Genomic DNA, 20,049 nt, shown 5'->3' on the forward strand with positions numbered 1-20,049 from the left:
GAAGTAATTTATAATGAAATAAATTCGGTCATTTTAGAGCTATTAATGAGGATGTTATTGAATAGTGGAACAGCAGCTGTACGTGTGTAATAAGAGAAGGAACTAATCGTTCATTCAAAAATGTTAACTACTAAAAATCTTTCGTGTGAGGAGTGAGCACTTCTGTGAATTGAAAGAGAAAACACGCAACGAAAAGAAATACAGAGATCACTTAAGAAAATATAAACTCGTGCACTCTCAGAAAACTACGCAGGCGCCGATAATGAGATAATGAAAAATAATTTCCATTCCAGCAAAAGATATTCTCCCAATTGAAGCACATTTAAGCAGTTCTCCATAAAACCGAAGTGGCTGCAGACCGCAAAGAAGCATAATGAAAATAGGGATGTGGGAATAATGATTGGCACTCAAAATGCTTCTCAGATGGTTGTTGATAGTGAAATGCAGTAAAAGTCAATCTTGTCGAAGGAATTTCTGTAAAAATATCTCAGCCACCGGAACTAAACTACACAGAATGAAATCTACGATGAAGCAATTCATTCACACCTGGAAAACAGCAACTAATGCTAACTTCTATGGCAGAACTTACAGACAATTCAATAAACATCAAAATGGAAGACTTTCGAAACTAAACTCGCTGAAAAAGCGGCTCGTAATACCAAGAAAGCAAAAGGAGTGTATTTTGTTAACATCGCTCACAAATTCTGTGGAGTGAGTGACGTGAGGGGAAAAAGCTAAATGAAGTAGAAAATGCTTTAGAATTGTAAAAGAAGCTGATATTAAAGGAATGCATTATTCGATTGTTAATTCTCGACTCTTTTCATCGCTTATATTTTCTTTATGAAGCTGACGATTTTCTTCAGGTAAGTTAAAGCTAATTTCATCAATGCATTCTCAAAACAGATTTCACTGCAAAAGACGACGTTAATACTTCTCGTCCATTTTATATTACTGCCACTCTCTACTTTAGCAACAAATCTAGGATTCAGGGTGAGAATGCGTGTTCAAGTTCAGCCATGGTATGCAAATATGATAATGATAAGAAAGGCTTTGAGCATGGTTCTGTATTTGGTGAAGGGATGGGAATGTACGATTTGGATTCGAACCTTTTGAGTGTATCTGAGGAGGGAAAGAGAAACTGGTCCAACAACCCCAAGGAAACTATAGATCTAAGAATAAGAAAAAGCCAAGTGGCGATTTCGTATCTTTATACAAAAATGCCAGGAGAATCACAAAGGGTTTGAGTTCGTTGCTTTATTGAATATGTTGAGACCTGAGACTGTTTGCATTCGAGAAGCCTTTCTGTCAGAGTCATCTGTTGCAACTGGGATCGACTGTAAGTGATGGAGCATTTTTAGGAGTTACAGAAGCGATGGGAAGGAGAGATCTACTGATGACATCACATGAATTGAATCCAATTATGGTAAAACTCATGGAAACAATAACGGTAACAATATACCATGCAGCAGTGATTTTGAGACTATCTGGCGTGATGCGGAGTCTAACATGGATGAAGTATATGTTCTGGTGATTCTACAAATCTGGCGATTCATTTGCTGAGGACGATGAAATGCATCGCCAATTTACCCTGGTTGGTACTAAACGAGTAATCATCATGGGGGACTTAAATTATCCAAATATTGATTGGGTAGAGGAGAAATCTCATGATAAGAATGGAGGAGAATATATTAAGTTGTTGCGAGACAACTTTCTCAAGCCGAATGTGAATGAAGGAAGTCGAGGTCAAAGGTCATCAGTTAAGTATATTATTACTTTACCGCCAGTTAGTGATTGCGATCATGGGGCACCTTCTGGGAAGTAGTTAATTATGTAGGTATTCCGATCAGAACAGGTTTCGTGCTAAATTAAATGCTGGGAATCATAATCGACTTTCGAGATTACTGTTTTTGGTCCCATGGGGTCAGTTGCTTAATGGGGACAATATCACATATCAGCAATGCAACGGAATCTTTGACCACGTGCTTAAATGAGGCGACATCTGAATGAATCCCTAGAGGTCGAAGAAGAAATTGGGTTATTGTGAAATGAATGTGCAACCTCATTACGCAAAGGGATTCTTGACATGATATCGCGAGAACAAGAGTTAGAAAAATGTGAAAATATGTGAAGATTAGGCCAGAAAAGTTACGGAAAGCTAAATCAGAGTTTGAAAAGGATTTGTGGTTATGCCGGCTTAAGGCAAATCTAAAGAATTTTATTGTTATGTTGCCAATAAAAGAAAGAAAGAACGAATGTGGAAGAATATCTTCACGGAATTCAAACATGATTCTGTTTCACTTTTTCTTCGTATTTTATTTGAGAATATTAAGCAAACTTATTGTAGTTTTTGTTTTAAGAGAGTATGGGATAAACTGAGCTACTTAGTTTGTAAGTAAATTTTATTTTTTGTTTGTTTGTTTAAATACGATATTATCCAGACGGCACCAATGCGTGGATAAACAACCGCGGCAAAGACCAGGTTGTCGAGCGCTTTGAATTGTCAGGATTTTATTCAGTGAAGTGTGCGTGAAATTCGTGTAGAAAATTGAAGGGCTAAGTGGAGGGAAATTGCAACAGTAGAAAGAGTCTATTAAGTATTTCAAAAGTGAGTGTCTGTTAGGTGACGAGAACGCAGCAGATATTAGTAGGGTGAACAGGACCGACGGTAGGATGGAAAATGATGTTATCAATGTCGAACGTCCGGCCGTGGAAAAAAAAGCAGAGCTGAAGAGAGAAGGAAGCAAGTTGTCCGAAGGAACAATAAAGACAGAGTAAACAAATACAAGTTAAGGAGAAAATTATATACCGAGACTCCATGATCACGGGGGAGACTTAATGAAAGTACGAAAAAATCGGGTTTCTGGGTGCAAAAATTCACGATATTAGTCACGCCATCTGGACGCAAAAAGGTAAGCGAAAGGATTAGCATGGTTGGTACCAATGATTTGAGAGGCGAGGAGTATTCTATGAGGGAGGATGTGAAGGAGTTGTTAGAAGGGGCAAACTAAAAACCGAAAAAGTGAAGATTGTCTCACCACAGTATGATAGAGGCGAACTGAGGGCGTTGATAGCCAATGAGTCTGAACCTGGACTGATGGACTGCATTTAAATGGTTGTATTGTTAGGTGTCTAGGAGAGCTTAGTTCCCCGAGCATGGCGACGTTCAAAACTTAAACAATTAGGACGGTAGCAAGTGAGTTTCTGTGAAGGCACCCATGAAACGAGTGAGTGTGAGAATGACCAAGTGCGAAATCTAATCCCCCAAGGGAAAACATTGAATAGGGTACTCAATTCAGGAATTAAAGGTATTTATTTAATTAATTCAACGCCCTCAGCTCGCGGTCCTAAACGGATGCTGCAGTTTCTATATACTAATGCCAGAAGTATCAGCAACAAGAGGGAGGAGTTATTGGCACTGGTTAGTGCAACCTCGCGAAATGTTATAGGCATTGGTGAGACTTGGCTATCAGCAGATGATGTAGTTACAGGGACAGAATGTGAAGGGTTTAGTATTTTCAGGGAAGATAGAGAAGACAGGATGGGCGGATGAATTGCAGCCAAGAGGAATAGGAGACAGGCGGGATGATTGCTGCTATAAGCCAGGGAGTTCCACAAATGATCAGGAAGAAATACATCGCCAAATTAGTACAGGTCGAGTGATTATTATGAGGGATCTGTACTATGGAAATATAGACTCGGAGGAAGGATGATCACATGACAGAAGAAAATAGAATTTTTGTACCTACTAAAAGATAATTAATTAAGGCTGCATGTGATGGAGGGGAGTAGGGGTGGGAGAGTATTGGTCCTGGTATTGGATCAGAAGAGCTATCCATAACCAAGGTGGCCACATTGCCTCCTATTGGTGAAAGTGACCATGTGGTCTTGACTTGGGAGATTGTACAACATGAGGAATATTCTGTCATTAAGGGGTATTTGTGGAACTACAAGGCAGGTGATTATGACTTGCTTAGGAAAAAATTTAAATCTCTATTATGGCATAAAACACTGCAGGGTAAGGATGTTAATAATGCATGGGATATAGCGGTTATCTAGAGGAAGCAGTATTGAATTGTATACCTAGGATAAGGAAGGTTGATCAGGTAGGCGTTAGATGGATGACTAATATCATTAAGTAGGAGCTTCAGAAGAAGAAAATGCTGTGGAGGGTATATAAAGAGAAAGGGGACCAGAAAACTAACAGTTCAAGGCTCAGGCAAGAAAAGTGACCAGCATGGAAAGAAGGACAAAATCAGATTATGAAAAGAAGGTTGCGGAGCAGACCAAAGGAAATCCCAAAGAGGTCTTTTGTTATGTGGCAAGTAAGAGGAAAACTGACATTGGAAGATTAGCCTTAATGAGTGCTGATGAGGACGAGGTGACAAAAGCAGATAAAACAGTTGGGATACTGAGTGAGTTACAGAGGGGGATGAACTGGAGATTCTCAGAATATCGCAGAATCTCAATGTAAATACAGCTGTGGGATTAGATGGGATACTAGCTCGGGGTTTTCGAGAATGTGCAAGGGGAACTGGCAATGCCTCTAACTAGTTTCTTAAATTTGTCTCGGCTCTGGCAGAGTTCCAAAGGTGTAGAAAGAGAGCAAAACAATTCTCTTGCATAAGCTGGATCTTAACACTGCAGTAGCACATTATAGACCAATCAGTATCTCAGGTGTGTTTTACTCTATTATAAACAGTGTATGAGAGCCAATGTTGTTTTGCGAAAGGTCGGTCATGCGTTAATAGTTCACTGTTTATAATAGAGTAACAGCTGAATTGGATAAAGGAAAAGGCCACACGATGATTTTGTTGGATTTTGCTAAGACATTTGCAGAATACCACATGGAATCTGTTACGCAAATTAGAACAAATGGAGATGGATATAACGCTGGTTAAGTGAATAAGAAGTTGGCTACTGGACAGATAACAAAAAATGGTGAATGGAGGGACAAAATTGAGGCGAAAACAGGGGACTAGTGGTGTGTGCTGCAAGTTCGGTGCTGCGATCATTGCTGTTTAATTTGTACATAAATGATATAGGAAACATTCGGTTGTTTGCTGATGATTCGAAATTAAGTAGAGAATACTTAATAAAGGCGATATGAGAGCTTTTAGGACGATTTAAATAAGCTGTCAGTATGGGCAAAAGATAATGGGTATCAGTTTAATGTGGATAAATGTAAAGTTATGCATTTTGGGATAAATACGTATGTTACAAGCTGAATATCATATTGATGGCCATGTACTCCAGGAAATAGATGCAACTAGAGATTTAGGGGTGTTGGTAGACAGAGAGTTAAAGTTTAGAGGATATATTGCTAAGGTAGCCCATAAAATTTCTGGCTGTTGACGAACACTTTAACAAATAGAGATAAGGAGATGTCATTCCTCTTTATAAGGCCTTGTTACGCCACCTCTGGATTACTATGCTCATGTCTGGTCCCCTGGGTTTCTTGGAGGATGAGGAAGCAGTGGAGAGGATTCAGAGCCAATGACCAAGATGGTGAGTGGCCTGTAGAATGTTCCCTATGAGGACAGATTGAGGGTGTGTAGATTGCCGAAGTTAGTTTATATGAGTAAACGAGGGGATATTATAGAATTATTTAAGGTGCTTAAAGGGTTTTATAAGAAATATGCAGGGGGAAGGTGGCAACACTTGGTTAGATGGACCAGAAAAGGGAAGTTCAATCTCTGGAAGTTCAATAAAGATGTGATTAGTAGGGACGTGAGGACTAGAATTTTTTGCTTGGAGAGTTGCGAATGAGTGGAATGGGTTGCAGAAAACGATAGATTAGGTGGGATAGATTTGATCTTCCGCAAAGGGTTATCGGACTCCATGGAGGTGCCCGAATAATAATAATAATAATAATAATATTATTATTATTATTATTATTATTATTATTATTATTGATCTCAAGCTACATATATACAATAATTGTATTAAGGGACTTTCAACATATTATTTTAAAAAAATACAGCAAGTAAGTACTGTAGATTAGGATTCGTTTTCCACATTAGATTTCAATGAAAAAATCAATAATTTTCATTATTAAACTTATGATTATATATTATGCGTTTACAAACCCCCTGCTGTTCTGGTTTCGTTAGCAATGAAATTCATTCAAATTTTCTTCTTTTTTGTATAAAATATATGAACAATTGTTACTGTAGCTAGTAATTATTAGTTGCAGTTGAATGAGATTACATTTTTAACGTATTTATACAATAACAATAATCATATATATTTACAATTTTTGCCTTAATGTATTTAAGCGCTGTAACTACAGCACTTAAAAGTAATAAATGGATTATTATTTTATTTTATTTTTTTTGTTGATCTTGGTTGAGATGTAATGTCTCAGCTTGCATGAATAATAATGATTTTTTTACATATTTAAATTATATATTGATTCGTACATTAATAGTTTTAACAGTTTTTTATCAGTTTAACAGTTTATTATCATTTCCATCACGCATACAAGATATTTATATTATACAATCCAAGTTGCACAATTCATCGCACAGCATTATACAATACAAGTTCAAGTTTTGCAATTCAATGCACAATATTATACAATACAGTTCAAGTACTACTACCATTTTCTGTTGGTAATTACACTTATTTTTGGCTATTTATTTGGTTACAGTTCATAAATTCTTTCTTATATATAAATATATACAAATGGAGTAAAATACATTTCGGATAGTTTCCGTAGTTTATAATAAGTTACTGGTTTTAGCGATAAAGTAAGTTAGTTTGTGTATTTATGTGTAGCCAAGGACCGTAGCCGTACTGGTTACTAGAGGATTAAATTAGTTCGAAACAGTCACTGCGAGTCCAGTGACCCTATCTATGAGGGCTCACCTTACTCGGTTTGATTTGCTGTACATGTTAATATATTAGTCTCCTAAGTGAATGAACTAGTTAGTATGTTGGTACCTTAACTGGATATGATATGTGAGTTATAACGATCTCTTAAACTATACGTTTAAAGTAATTGTCAACATTGTTTAGTCCCATGAGGTAGTCTCTCAATCTTTTTCTAAAAGCATAAGCTGAGGTAATAGATTTGATTTCATTTGGGAATTTATTGTAGATGATTGTCGCTAGGTATTCGAAGGATTTAGGAAAATTTTCTTTGTTTGTTTTGGGTACTACCAGCATGTTCCGGCCGCATCGTAATCCATAGTCTACATTTCATACCAAGAAACTTTCAGTGCTCCTTTTTACGTATAATAGACAACCATAGAAATAAAATTTCTGTAGTGGTAGAATGTCCGCCGGTTAGCTTAGTGGCTATGTCTGGAGTATTCCTGGGGAAGGTGTGTCCTTGGTTCGATTCCCGTCGACGACGTGAGGAAATTAAGGATCTGCTGCAGCCAAGTTAGCCTGTCTTGGGCGTGGACAGAAGGGTTTTTCTGTCAGTTTAGTTGGGTTTTTTCATCCCGCAAGCAGGAACCGGACTCGTAAACACACAGACTGCAATCATAGGATATAGTACGACAAGGATGGCAACGGGATACCACCTTGCTCGTAATCAGTGCTTTTTTTCTGGTGGTACCAAGTGCCGGCACCTTTTTTCTTAAGTTTTTAAAAATTTCCGATTTATTGACAGCAAAATGTATTATAAATATTCCGGCAGATGGCACTGTGTTCTCGAATTGAATTTTCAGTTTTGATTACTCATAAGTTGGTATCCTGCTTTCCTGTTTCATCGTATGCAACCGGAAACAGAAGTTGTGTTCACTTCCGATTGCTTTCACTATCAGTTTATCAGTTCTATATTCACTCTGCAACAGGCAGGTGTTCATGTGAGTTTTGAATTAATCTAAGTTAAATCGGTGCAATCATTGTTCCACATGAGTAAAATAAGAAGTTACTTTATGCCAATGAGTAAAAAAGGAAGGGTGAGGAAGCATAAATTGTTGAATCTACTTTTGATCCTGTAAAACAGAAAACTACCACCGAAAATACACTTGGTGAAGAGTATCAAGAAACGAAGACCGAAGATCCGCGTGGTCAAAGGAAGCAGTTTCTGATAATGACTGGCCCGAATGTTGGACACTTTTGCAGAAAAATGACTTCTGCGAGAGAAACGAGTCGCTGAATGTCAAGAATAAAATGGTAGGCTGAAAAGTATTTCGTGATGTCGGAAATCTTGCTGTCGATAAACACATGGGAACGAAAATTTCAGCGGAATGGGCAAATGGTAAAATCAGTCGTTTTGGAGAATTTCGCGAACAACAGTTAATGTAATTAAGAAAAAAGATTTACCATCATAAGGAGAGTGCAGTACACAAAACGTGCCAAAAATAAAATCTGAAGCAAAAAAAAGAAACATTACATAAAGTTTTCCTAAATACTTTGTCTCATAATAAAAACGCAACAGGAAAAGTGTTTGGAACCGCTTACAAAGTTGCGAGGAAAAATCAATCATTCAACAAATTTGAAGACGAAATAAATTTACAGGAACTTAATGGCCTAGAAATCGGATACATTCTTCATTCTGCGAATGCTGGCGTTAACATTGTGAGCCATGCAAATGAAATGAGAAAAACATTAATAGACAATAAAGTGAACTCCAAGAACAATTTATCGTTACTTATTGATGAATCGACAACTGTGAGTAACACAACAACATTGATTGTTATTGTTCGTGTAGTTCTTCCTGAACTTTCGGCTCCTCTTAGTATTTTCCTAGATTTGATCGAATTATCAGATGTAACTGCTAGTGGATTCTAAACTCTTTAATTAGTCATCTTGAGTGTTTAGGATTATCTGAAGATTACTTAAAGGAGTATTTATTGTCTGTAACTTGTGATGGTGCAGCATTGTTGTTTGGTGTGCGTAATGATGTAAGGAGGCTAATGCAAGAGAGGTTTCCTAGTATTATTTTCTGGCATTGTGCTAGGGATCGCCTTGAATTGTCTGTTAGTGACACAGTGAACAATGTGTCAGGGGTGAATCTTTTTAAGAGGTTCATGGACAAACTTCATGTGACTTATCATGCTACACCTAAGAATGCTAGGGAACTACAGGAATTTGCAGCGAGTCTAGAACTTCAGTTTCTTAAAATTGCCAGAATTTTAAGCACTTGCTGGGTTGCATCTAGCTTTCGCACTGTTTCTGCAGCGTGGCAAGACTTTGACACACTCGTCCATCACTTTCTGGAAGCAAACGAAGACAGCAGAAGAAGCGAAACAGATCGCTTTCTTTATGAGGGCCTTTTAAGAAAAATAACGTCAAGCGAGTTTGTTCTTGATTTGGCCTTTATGAGTGATGCTCTCCAAGAACTGAGTGAACTAATTCTAGATTTGCAAGAGAGAAATATTGACTTGTACAAAGCAGACAGGAAGATAAAGAATACAATTCAACTTTTTGAAGAAAGAATTGAAAATCCTGGTCCATACTACAATATTTCTCTTCAAAGTCAGAACATGAAGTTCAAAGGGATTTAGCTCCACAAAAATGAAAGACACAGTCCTGCAATAAGTTAGTCTGCTTTCTATAAAAGTCTGAAGGAAGCTGTTAGAAAGCGTTTGCTTGAAGGCGATGATGCTGATTTGCCTGAATGTGCTAAGATTTCAGATTCCAACTATTGGCCAAACAATCCTGGGAAGCATCTGACATTTGCTGAAATTGCAATTAAAAAATTAGCATGCAAATTTCGCTACAATGAAAGAGAAGCAGTTCGTGGTTTCAGTGAATATCTTTAAGATAATAAAGTCCCAGACATACTACTTCCTCTAAAGCACACTTTGGGCACAATTGCAATATCTTCCAGTGAATGTGAAAGAGGTTTCTCTCAGATGAATCTCATAGTAACTTCATCTTGGTCATCTCTGCTTGTACGGACACCCTCTGCACTGATGTTCATCAGGATAGTAGGGCCTCCTCTCACTCAGTTCAATTCAACCCTAGCAAATATGTGGACTCATGGCTGCTGCGCGGCCGTCATTCTGCAGTTGATACCAAAAATAAGCAGTGATCTATAGATGACGAGGGTATATCGGAGGATATGTTAAAAGTGTGGAAGTTGCTGTAATAACATGCTCATGGAAACAAACACTGCTCATTATCATTTTCCCTTGATGGTGGCATATATAGCACCCCCAGAACAGCCGTAAGGCTAAATACTATCCGGTCAGTGGTAGAATATTATGCATGACAAACAGATCGTTGGTTGAATGTGCGAAGTAAGCAGTGGTTATGTCTCTAATTATTCTGTTTTGTATTCGTATTAATAGAAGCAGATTGTTGTAATAATCTCCACCCCAACATGTGATGCCATATTGCATTTTGGAATTTACCCAGGAATAGTATAAGCAACTTAAGAATGCTGCATTTGCATTTTTAATATAATATATTCTATTAATTATGAACCTAAATTTATTAACATACATACATACATACATTTGATTAAAATATGATACATACATTGATTACATATTTTTTTTTAAATTTCAATCCTTTTTTATTATTAAAATTATGATTACATGTGAATACGTATTTACAACACATATGATGTACATATTTACAACAGATATACTTCTGTTTGTTTTTCTTTATTGTAACAATGAAATTCGTACAAATTTTCTGTGTTTTTTTTGTGTAATGTATTAATAATAGTTACTGTACTCGTGGTTGGTCATTTACAGTTGCGATTAATTAAGATTGCTTTTTTTTTTCATCATTTATACAACAGACTGAGAGTATAGAATAGCTAAATTGAATTTGAGTACTAATCCTATTTATGATATTTATAAGGCTGACACATTAAAAATATAGAATTTTATTCAAAATCTCCTAAATATTTTATCCAACGTAACAAAAACAATAGATTGTGAGTATTGGACTACTCACTCTATTAGCTGGAAAAGGAATGTTGGTATTACGGAGGTCTATAAACTTCTCATGGGTTTCAATGGTTATGGTCTTAAGAAAGTTTTCGTTATATGGAATGTTGGGAGAGAACACGGGGGGGGGAGAATCCATGGGAGTCGAGTTTGTTCGAGATTAAGAAAGGGGTAAGAGCTAGATTTTTCTCTCACAGAGCAGTGAGTGAGTGGTAAAGTTGACCAAACAAATGGTTAGCGCATCTAGTGAGTGAGCTTAAAAGAAGTTACACAACTGGTCTGGTTGAAACTCGTCCCCTCAATGAGTTTCAGTAAAGAGTGTCTCAAAATGCATCGCTGAAAAGAACTCACAAACTCGCTTCTTATTTCCGCTGAGTGTAAATTGTTGGTTGAAATGGATTTGCACTAAACGAATTCGAATTGAATGACATATTTCAGTAAATGAATGAAAATGAGCTCAATCGGTATCGAAGATGCTCTTTATTCGGAAAAGGGGTTTAATCAGAAGTTTACAGACGTCCCATATAAGATGTGAAAAACCTTTATAAGGTCTTTTTATCTGAGCGTGATTTTGGTCTCGTATCAGAATGGAAGGTTTCCTTAATGGAAACTCGGGGTTTTATTCTCGAAAAACAAACAGCCCCCCACCCGATAGAAGAAAAGGCGCATTTAAAAGGAGCACCTGTCGCTGCATCGCTTCAAATCCTCTTATTTTTGTTTGTTTATTTGATAAAGCTGATAATACAAAATGAGCAGAACACGTCCGATGTCTTCTCAAATGTCTCCGCACAGAAATGCTTTTCGACGCACTCAAGAGTGGCAAAAGGTTTAATAATTTTTTAATAAGATGGTTTAACTTAATGTAGAGAGGTAAATTTTGAAGAAAATTCCTCTTCGTCTAGTCACATCGTGGACGGGAATCCCAGGTCTTTCCGACCAAAATGCTTTGTATATACCGACTGAGCTACGGAGGCTCTTTTGAAGAAGAATAAGAAAATCAATTGCTAAACAGCCGAAACGGATCCAAATTCCTTCATCGTAGACACTGCTACTGACAAGGTCGTATATTCAATGTGTTCTAAATACACGGCCGTTATTCTCGTCGATTCAGTTGATGAGAATAACGACGAAACAAAGGAAAAGTAAGTCACCATCTTCCTATTTCTAAAAAAATCAGCTTCCATGTAGAAGAAAGTTCATTTCTTAGAACCAGGCAGAGAAAAATACAAGATGTGGAAAAGCATAATGAAATTTATTTCGACTGATCGTGGATTAGGCCTACTGGGGATACCAGGTTAAGAAAAACGTGCCTAATACTCTACCTCAAAGGTTTTGTGGAAAAGAGTAATAAACTTGTTTCAAGGACGTTTAAGTAAAATGAAAAAAAAAAGTCCATGAGCAGTGCTATATTATGTCCGTGAAACTGCTGTGCCCTACTATGCCTGATTTTTAGCCGGCTCGCAATGCCCCCCCTCCCTCCACACACAAATATGGACATCATAATCAACTCTGTAACCTCACTAATCAAATCGTCCCAGCGCGAGTAACCTCACTGATCAAACACCGGAACTAAGATATTCTACTGCAGGACTACCAAAACCTACCGAAAAGTTGCACAGCAATGAGAAGGTATATCGAATATTTTTTTTATATGAGAAGTTTCGTAATGTGTTGTGTTAAATGTCTGGTTTAACAAAAGAGTACAGAGTGTAGGACTTTTGAAATAATCATCGCATGAGGTGTTATTGAACTATTAAAGCTCTGATCATGGCAGGAGGGTAACAGCAACAGCCGAGCCTCAGTTAGAACTTCATTAGCTACAGCATTGCCATATTTAAAAGTAAAGCCGTCTCTAAAAATTCGGACGATCCCTAGGCCACTCATTCGTGGGCGAAATACCGTTCATCTCGGCGTTGGCTACACTCAGTGATGGCCTTCCATCCACACGCCACCACCGAGCAGAACCGCTCAAATTCCGGGGAAAATCATTCACCGACAAAGCCCCTCAGCGGGCCGTGCCGGAGAACACTTTCCCCGGAGACTCAAATTGCTCCCTTAAGGCAAAAACCCCAAGAGAGCGAACTCAAAACTCTCGAATCTCAGCGCCCCTGGGGAGTAACAGCAACAGCCGAACCTCAGTTAAACTTCATTAGCTACAGCATTGTCAACCATTACTCTCCAAGGGTAATGGATAGCAATGTCCAATATGAACGTTGCTATCTCCCTCAAAATTGCAAGACGCAAGACGTTGCTGACTATAAGGGCGAAGCAAAATGCTTTTTTATTCCCTGCTATCTGATAAGGATTACTGTGTGAGGAAAAGTTTATGAGCTAAGAGCTCTGCCTGAGTGGGTGCGATTCAGAGATCTTCATTTGGAAGTAGGATGGCCTTCGGTCTCCTATATTTTGAGAAGTTTGTTTCATCATAATTGGCTGCTTGTTGCACTAATTCATTTGGATGTGAAGAGGACACTGAGAAGAACTTCACTGCTGAAGACTGCAGGAAAGAGTAGATGTAGGGGATATTTGTATCCCGGTGAAGTTGGACATTTCTGACGTACCATGGTGCTTTTAATATCATGCGGAGACATTTGTTTTGCACTTTCTGTAGTTTGAGGATATTTGTACTTGAGGTGTGACTCCAGGCTGGGGACGCGTAAGTAATAATGGGTCGAATCAACAGTTGATAAAGGAGCAGTTTTATTTTGGTATCCAGCTTGCTATTCCTATTGATAAGAGAGTAAAGCTGTGCAATGACTCTTAATAATTTATAAGTTCAACAAATCTTTATCATCGGCCTGTAGAGTAAGATAGGCTGAGAGTCATCAGATAGTAGGAGTGGAAAATAAAGATAGAGTGCATAGTGGTAGAGTAGGTTAAAGAGGCCTCAGTTGACCTGTTTTAGCTGTTTGTCCCCCCCCCCCCAGGGGAGTTTCTAAAACTGTCGTTGATTTTTCACTTTACAAAAAAGGAAAAATCCTAAAAAGGAAACATGTAACAAAACAAAAACAAAAAAGTACACAGAAAAGCAAAAATTGAAAGTTAAACTTAGAGGTGGAGGAAGGATCTGGCCCGAGTGATGCAGCTCACAAGGAACTGCACCGCCTCGCTGTAAGCCTTCGCCGCTCGGGTTCTCAGGTCCTCCCCCACCTGTGATAGCTGAAACCGGTGAAGCTGTGTACAGAAACCCCACAAGGTGGTTACTGTGTCTTTCTTTTGTTGTGGGCAGTTATTATTCTTTTGGCCACCTCACTTCCCTTGGCCATGTCTAGTTTGCAGAGAGCTATGAAGAACGCCGAGGCTGCCTCCTCGTCTAAATCCTGGGATACCTCTACTTGCTCAGGGATGATTTTGCTGATGTGATCAACGAAAATGTCACCCCATTTTGCACTGACGATGTCAGATCCATGTTCTCCTGTGAGAAGGAGTTCAGGTTCTCCTATTTTTTTTCATCGCTTCTTTGAATTTTTCCGCCATCCCTGGGATACCTCTGATGAGATGGCTGAGAGTCTGCCCTGCTTTCGCGTGAGGGACTTCTGGGTGGTCGGTCTCAGATACGTTTGCTGTTTTGGGCATTACCAACTCTTCTTCCTGTGGGCTTAATGGCCGTTTGGAGGTGTTAGTGTTCACCTCCATCTTTCCCTCTTCTATGTCTGTATTAGTATCTATATTGGTATTGATGGTTTCGATAGCGACTGTTTCTTCTTGTTGGATTTTACTGCTTGTGGAAGTTTTTTTTCCCTTACGGTTTTTCTTAGACGTGGAGGTATGGATTTCTGTTATATCAGGAGCAGCCTCGAAAGGAGGAGAGGCTTCCTGTGGTGCGTCATTTCCATTGCTTGGTGGAGTTGCTGGCGTGATTGCACCACCCATCCTCTCAGCAAGGGTTCTGGATGGGCATGTGTCCACTTTGTGGTCAATGAACCCACATTTCAGGCAAGCTGACTCACAGTTTTCTTGGTTGTGGCCTGCTTTGAGGCAGTTTTTACATTTCACTCTAGGACAGTCCGCCCCAAGGTGAGTGAAAGCACCACATCTAAAACATCGTTTTTTTACACCAGGGTAATTTATCATTACTCTGGCGGATCCAATAATAATGAAGTTGGGAACGGGCGTTTTCATCTCGAGGGAGATGTGGACTTCACCCGACTTCCACTTGGGGTTTTCTGCGTCATTTAGGACTTCCACCTTGTGTATAACACCCCATTTCCCGAATATTTCGTGGATGATCTTTACATCCGTTTCAATATATTCTAAAGGGCATCTGGGGATTCGAAGTAGTTTGGTAATGCTCCCTACCAAAAATGGAACTATGTTTTTCCATTACACTCGAATCCTGCAAGTAGTTTGTCTCTTGTTTGTTCACTCCTTACTACTACTTGGAAGCGGCCACCACCAAAGGGAGTAAACCCAAAAATCTGCTCAGCGCCGACGCTTTCGATGAGGGCTTTGGCCAAACATCGAGGTCGTAGATCAGCTTCAACTTCGATTCCAAGGGTCCGCGTACGCGGTAAAGCCATGCTGGTGAGGGGAGGGCCTAAGCTACCACCACTGAGTGTGTTGTTCTTACCCCAGTCTGGGGTTTATTCTGTATCTGCTGCTGTAGTTTATTATCAAGTGCCTCTATGAGACGCTTTGCCGATAATAACTGAGCTAACATATACTACAATTTGCGCTTTGCTAAACAATTTGCTAATCACTTATGGGGAAAGTTCACAAAAATGAACTTTAGTACACACTTGATCTAAGCCAAAAGGCCGAGAAGCGATCAATTATGTCAAATATCAATCACTGAGGATGCACCCTCCAAGGGTATTGGATTGAATGTATCAATTTCTTGATGCTTTTGAATTGAACATTAGGCTTTTATTTATTATCAAGTGCCTCTATGAGACGCTTTGCCGCTAATAACTGAGCTAACATATACTACAATTTGCGCTTTGCGAAACAATTTGCTAATCACTTATGGGGAAAGTTCACAAAAATGAACTTTAGTACACACTTGATCTAAGCCAAAAGGCCGAGAAGCGATCAATTATGTCAAATATCAATCACTGAGGATGCACCCTCCAAGGGTATTGGATTGAATGTATCAATTTCTTGATGCTTTTGAATTGAACATTAGGCTTTTATTTATTATCAAGTGCCTCTATGAGACGCTTTGCCGCTAATAACTGAGCTAACATATACTACAATTTGCGCTTTGCGAAACAATTTGCTAATCACTTATGGGGAAAGTTCACAAAAATGAACTTTAGTACACACTTGATCTAAGCCAAAAGGCCGAGAAGCGATCAATTATGTCAAATATCAATCACTGAGGATGCACCCTCCAAGGGTATTGGATTGAATGTATCAATTTCTTGATGCTTTTGAATTGAACATTAGGCTTTTATTTATTATCAAGTGCCTCTATGAGACGCTTTGCCGCTAATAACTGAGCTAACATATACTACAATTTGCGCTTTGCGAAACAATTTGCTAATCACTTATGGGGAAAGTTCACAAAAATGAACTTTAGTACACACTTGATCTAAGCCAAAAGGCCGAGAAGCGATCAATTATGTCAAATATCAATCACTGAGGATGCACCCTCCAAGGGTATTGGATTGAATGTATCAATTTCTTGAAGCTTTTGAATCGAACATTAGGCTTTTATATGTGAACCCTCAAAATTGCATCCAATAATTTAATATTTGAGTTTCTTTGATGTATTTAAAGAAAAGGTGTGCTAAGATATTATTAAGTTTTAATTAAAAACTATTTGCAATTGAAATTTAAAACAATTATCTATAATTAAAATTACTGTTGCCATTTTATTTTTAATATTTTTGTAACAAATAACAAATATCTAGTAAAAATTAGGCGAGTATAATGCGAAACAATTTGCAGGCAAATAAACAAATAATTAGTATACTAAATCTTTCACAATCACAATATATTCCACGTGCGTTTCAACTTTTCTGCTCGAACTAGAACAAGGTTTCTCAATCGCAGTTCTGCGAGAGATCGTAATGAATACGCTCCTCCTCCATACAGATACGAGGTATGTAAACATGAAGATATAATAATTTTATAGGGTTTCGCTGAGACCCGAAAATGATTACAAGCCAATAGGCTTCATTTCGGCGATGTAAACATTATTTAAATTAAGGGGATATTAAATCCCACATTGTTTCAAATCCGACTAAATAATTCATAGATCGGAATCAGAGAGTTTCATGCCGAATATAGTAAGTATAAAAGTATCGGCGACTACTACCGTAAGCTAAAGCACGTAGTCCAAGTACGTAGTACAAACTAGGGCAACTTGTAGCAAAGGTGCGGAAAGTTTTGATCTCTATTCTAAGTATTTTACATCATATAAAAGCAGAGTATATAAGTTATTTTCGCTATACCCTTGGTATTATTTTGGTCTAGCTACTCACTGATGAGATCTCAACAAAGATCGAAACCGGTCTGGGTAGTGACCTCCCACTATAATGTATAACATCATACATCTCCTACGAGACGGGTTTTACATTATGGAAAATACTAAGAATAGCGATCAGAACTTTCCCCACCTTTGCAACGAGTTGCCCTAGTTTGTACTACGTACTTGAACTACGTGCTTTAGCTTACGCTAGTAGTCGCCGATACGTTTATAGTTACTATATTCGGCATGAAACTCTTTGATTCCGATCTTTGAGTTTCTTATTCGGTTTTGAAACAATCTGGGATTTAATATCCTCTTAATTCAAAAAATGATTACAAGCGTTTCTTCAGGATGAAAAGACTGAGAAAGGCTGGTCTGGAAGGTTGACACCAAAAGCTGCACATTGTGAGCTTTGACTATTTTCTGTTTTTGTACCTTTTCTTGGCAAACACCTCGGAATATAAACTTTCTCAAAGAATAAAAGTTAAGTGTTTGAGGATGGATAAGGTGGCTCTTAAAATTATTCATGCACAAGTCCTTCTTGTTTCCTTACTAATTGACTACAATTTCGTACTCAAGCCCTTCTAGATTTAATTACTTCCAGGAATCGATCCATAATATTATCGTTTGAAGTCGGAGAGATTCTACTCCGATTTTTGAATGTAATAGAGCCTCCGCTGCTTATTTTATTATTTAAGTTACTATTATAATGTTGGGCCCATACACGAGAGGTTGGTTGATCAACCTGTAGTACGTTAGTACCATGTATGGGTGTGGGTTGGGAAAGGAGAAACTTGTTTACATTTGATTTAAAAGACTGTATATTGTATTCCTTGGGGATCACAACAGACGAAGACAGTTCCACAGTACAGCAGCTGCTGGGATGAAGGAAGAGGAAAATAAACTTGATCTATGAGTTTCAAGGAGCACTGTGAAGGGATGTTGAACACCTCCACAGCGCACGTGTTCCAAAGAGCTTAGTACTAAGTGAGGGAATTATTGATGCGATTTCAGGTGAACATTTTCCATGGAAATATTTATAGAATACACATTGTACAGAAACCAAACGCCTGTGCGAAAGTGGTGGTGGTGGGGGGGTAAGAGATAGGTCATTATTAAGTATAATTGTTCTTTTCTGTATTGAGTCAAGCCTTTTGAGGGAGCTTTTCGAGGCCCCACCCCATGTGTGAGAGCAGTATTCAATAGCTGGGCGAATTTTTGATTTGTATAAGGTTAACAGATGCTCAGGGGTGAAGTACCATATCGAGTGAAAGAGAAATCCTAGTTTTTTTTGAAGCTGAGAATGGAATGGTTGTGATGTGTTCATGCCAGGATGTCAGGGTAATTCCAAAAAGAGAAATCTCGTCTTGTCTGGAAATTAGGCTTTGTCAAAAATAATGCTTGGATAAAAGGATTCTTTTTATGAGAAATTAAGATAGAACTGTGTTTTACTAGCATTGAAATTTACGAGGTTATCCCATCGGAGGATAGCTTGGAGATCAGAAAAGAGGGCAGTGGTGGTAGGTTGAATTGAGTTGTGTAGAGTAGGGTTTGTCAAATGGAAGGTCTGAATTGGGTTGGAGGTCAACTGAAATAGGTCACTGATATACAGAGAGCTAATTAACGGACAGAAGTTTGTGGAACTCAGGTATTAGTTGGATGGGAGGAGGATAAGGAATCTTCCACCATCACACATAGTATGCGCCCAGACAGAAAGCTGGCAATCGAACTACAGATGTTCTGAGTCAGATCAAACGATGGTAGATTGCTTAGTAAGCCTTTGTGATATTACCGGCCAAAAGCGTTTGAAATATAAAATGCAACAGCTTGAGATTCGCCAAACCTCTCCATCGCATTTGTCCAGAAATGGGAGATATACTTGAGCAGATATCCTGTTGATGGGAGTGATGGAATCCATACTGGCAGTTGTTTATTAGCTGAGTGCCTTCAGGGTAGCGTAGGAGTTGGGAATTGATGATTTTTTCATTTACTTTAGGCAGGACTGAGGTGAGCGAGATACAGCGGTAGTTGTTCGGCATTGACTTGTCGCCCGTCTTGGGGATCGATTGAATATAGGTCTATTTCCAAGATGTAGGATAGACACCAGTTGAATAACACAGTATATACAGAAAACATAAGATTGGAGTCAGTTCTAATTACAGACGTTCAGGACAATTGGAGAAATGCCATCAGGGACAAAAGACTTTTTTGTGTCTAATTTTTCTAATATGGGCAGTATTTTTCTGATCTCTTTCTGACAAAAGATATAGGAGGTATTGTACGAGTGTCTTAGGCATCGGGAATGGTTGGGGGACATTTATCATTGCCAGTTATGCATGCATGCATTAAATGCAGTGTCAAACCAGAAGATTGGCTTTTTTCTGTGGGTGATGATGCAACAAAGCCACCCGGTTATGATAGGGGTGGGAATAATGTTGGACAGAAGTTACGAGAAATTGCTTCAGCGTCACCAAAAGGCTCAGCTGCGGTTTGGAGACCCTGCTAGTTTCCTCTTTTTTGTTGCTTCGTACTCTGTTTTGGAAGCATTGATAGTTTTTTGGATCGATTTCGGGCTTCAGTATAAGGCTAAAGGGGTTCTTGATGTGTGCCAGTAATGGTATGTTTCGTTTTGCATTTGTACTGCATTGGCACATCTTTTGGAGAACCAGGACTTGGTTAGGAAATGGCAGTTCTGAGTAGTGTGGGGAATACATGTTTCCCTGCAGGGGAGGATTACTTTGGTGATACGTTCTTATGGCAAACTGACCCACTCCT

The sequence above is a fragment of the Typopeltis vanoorti genome, chromosome 10 (assembly GCF_054136105.1).
Source record: "Typopeltis vanoorti isolate ZY-2024b chromosome 10, IOZ_Tvanoo_1.0, whole genome shotgun sequence".
Classification (NCBI taxonomy): domain Eukaryota; kingdom Metazoa; phylum Arthropoda; class Arachnida; order Uropygi; family Thelyphonidae; genus Typopeltis; species Typopeltis vanoorti.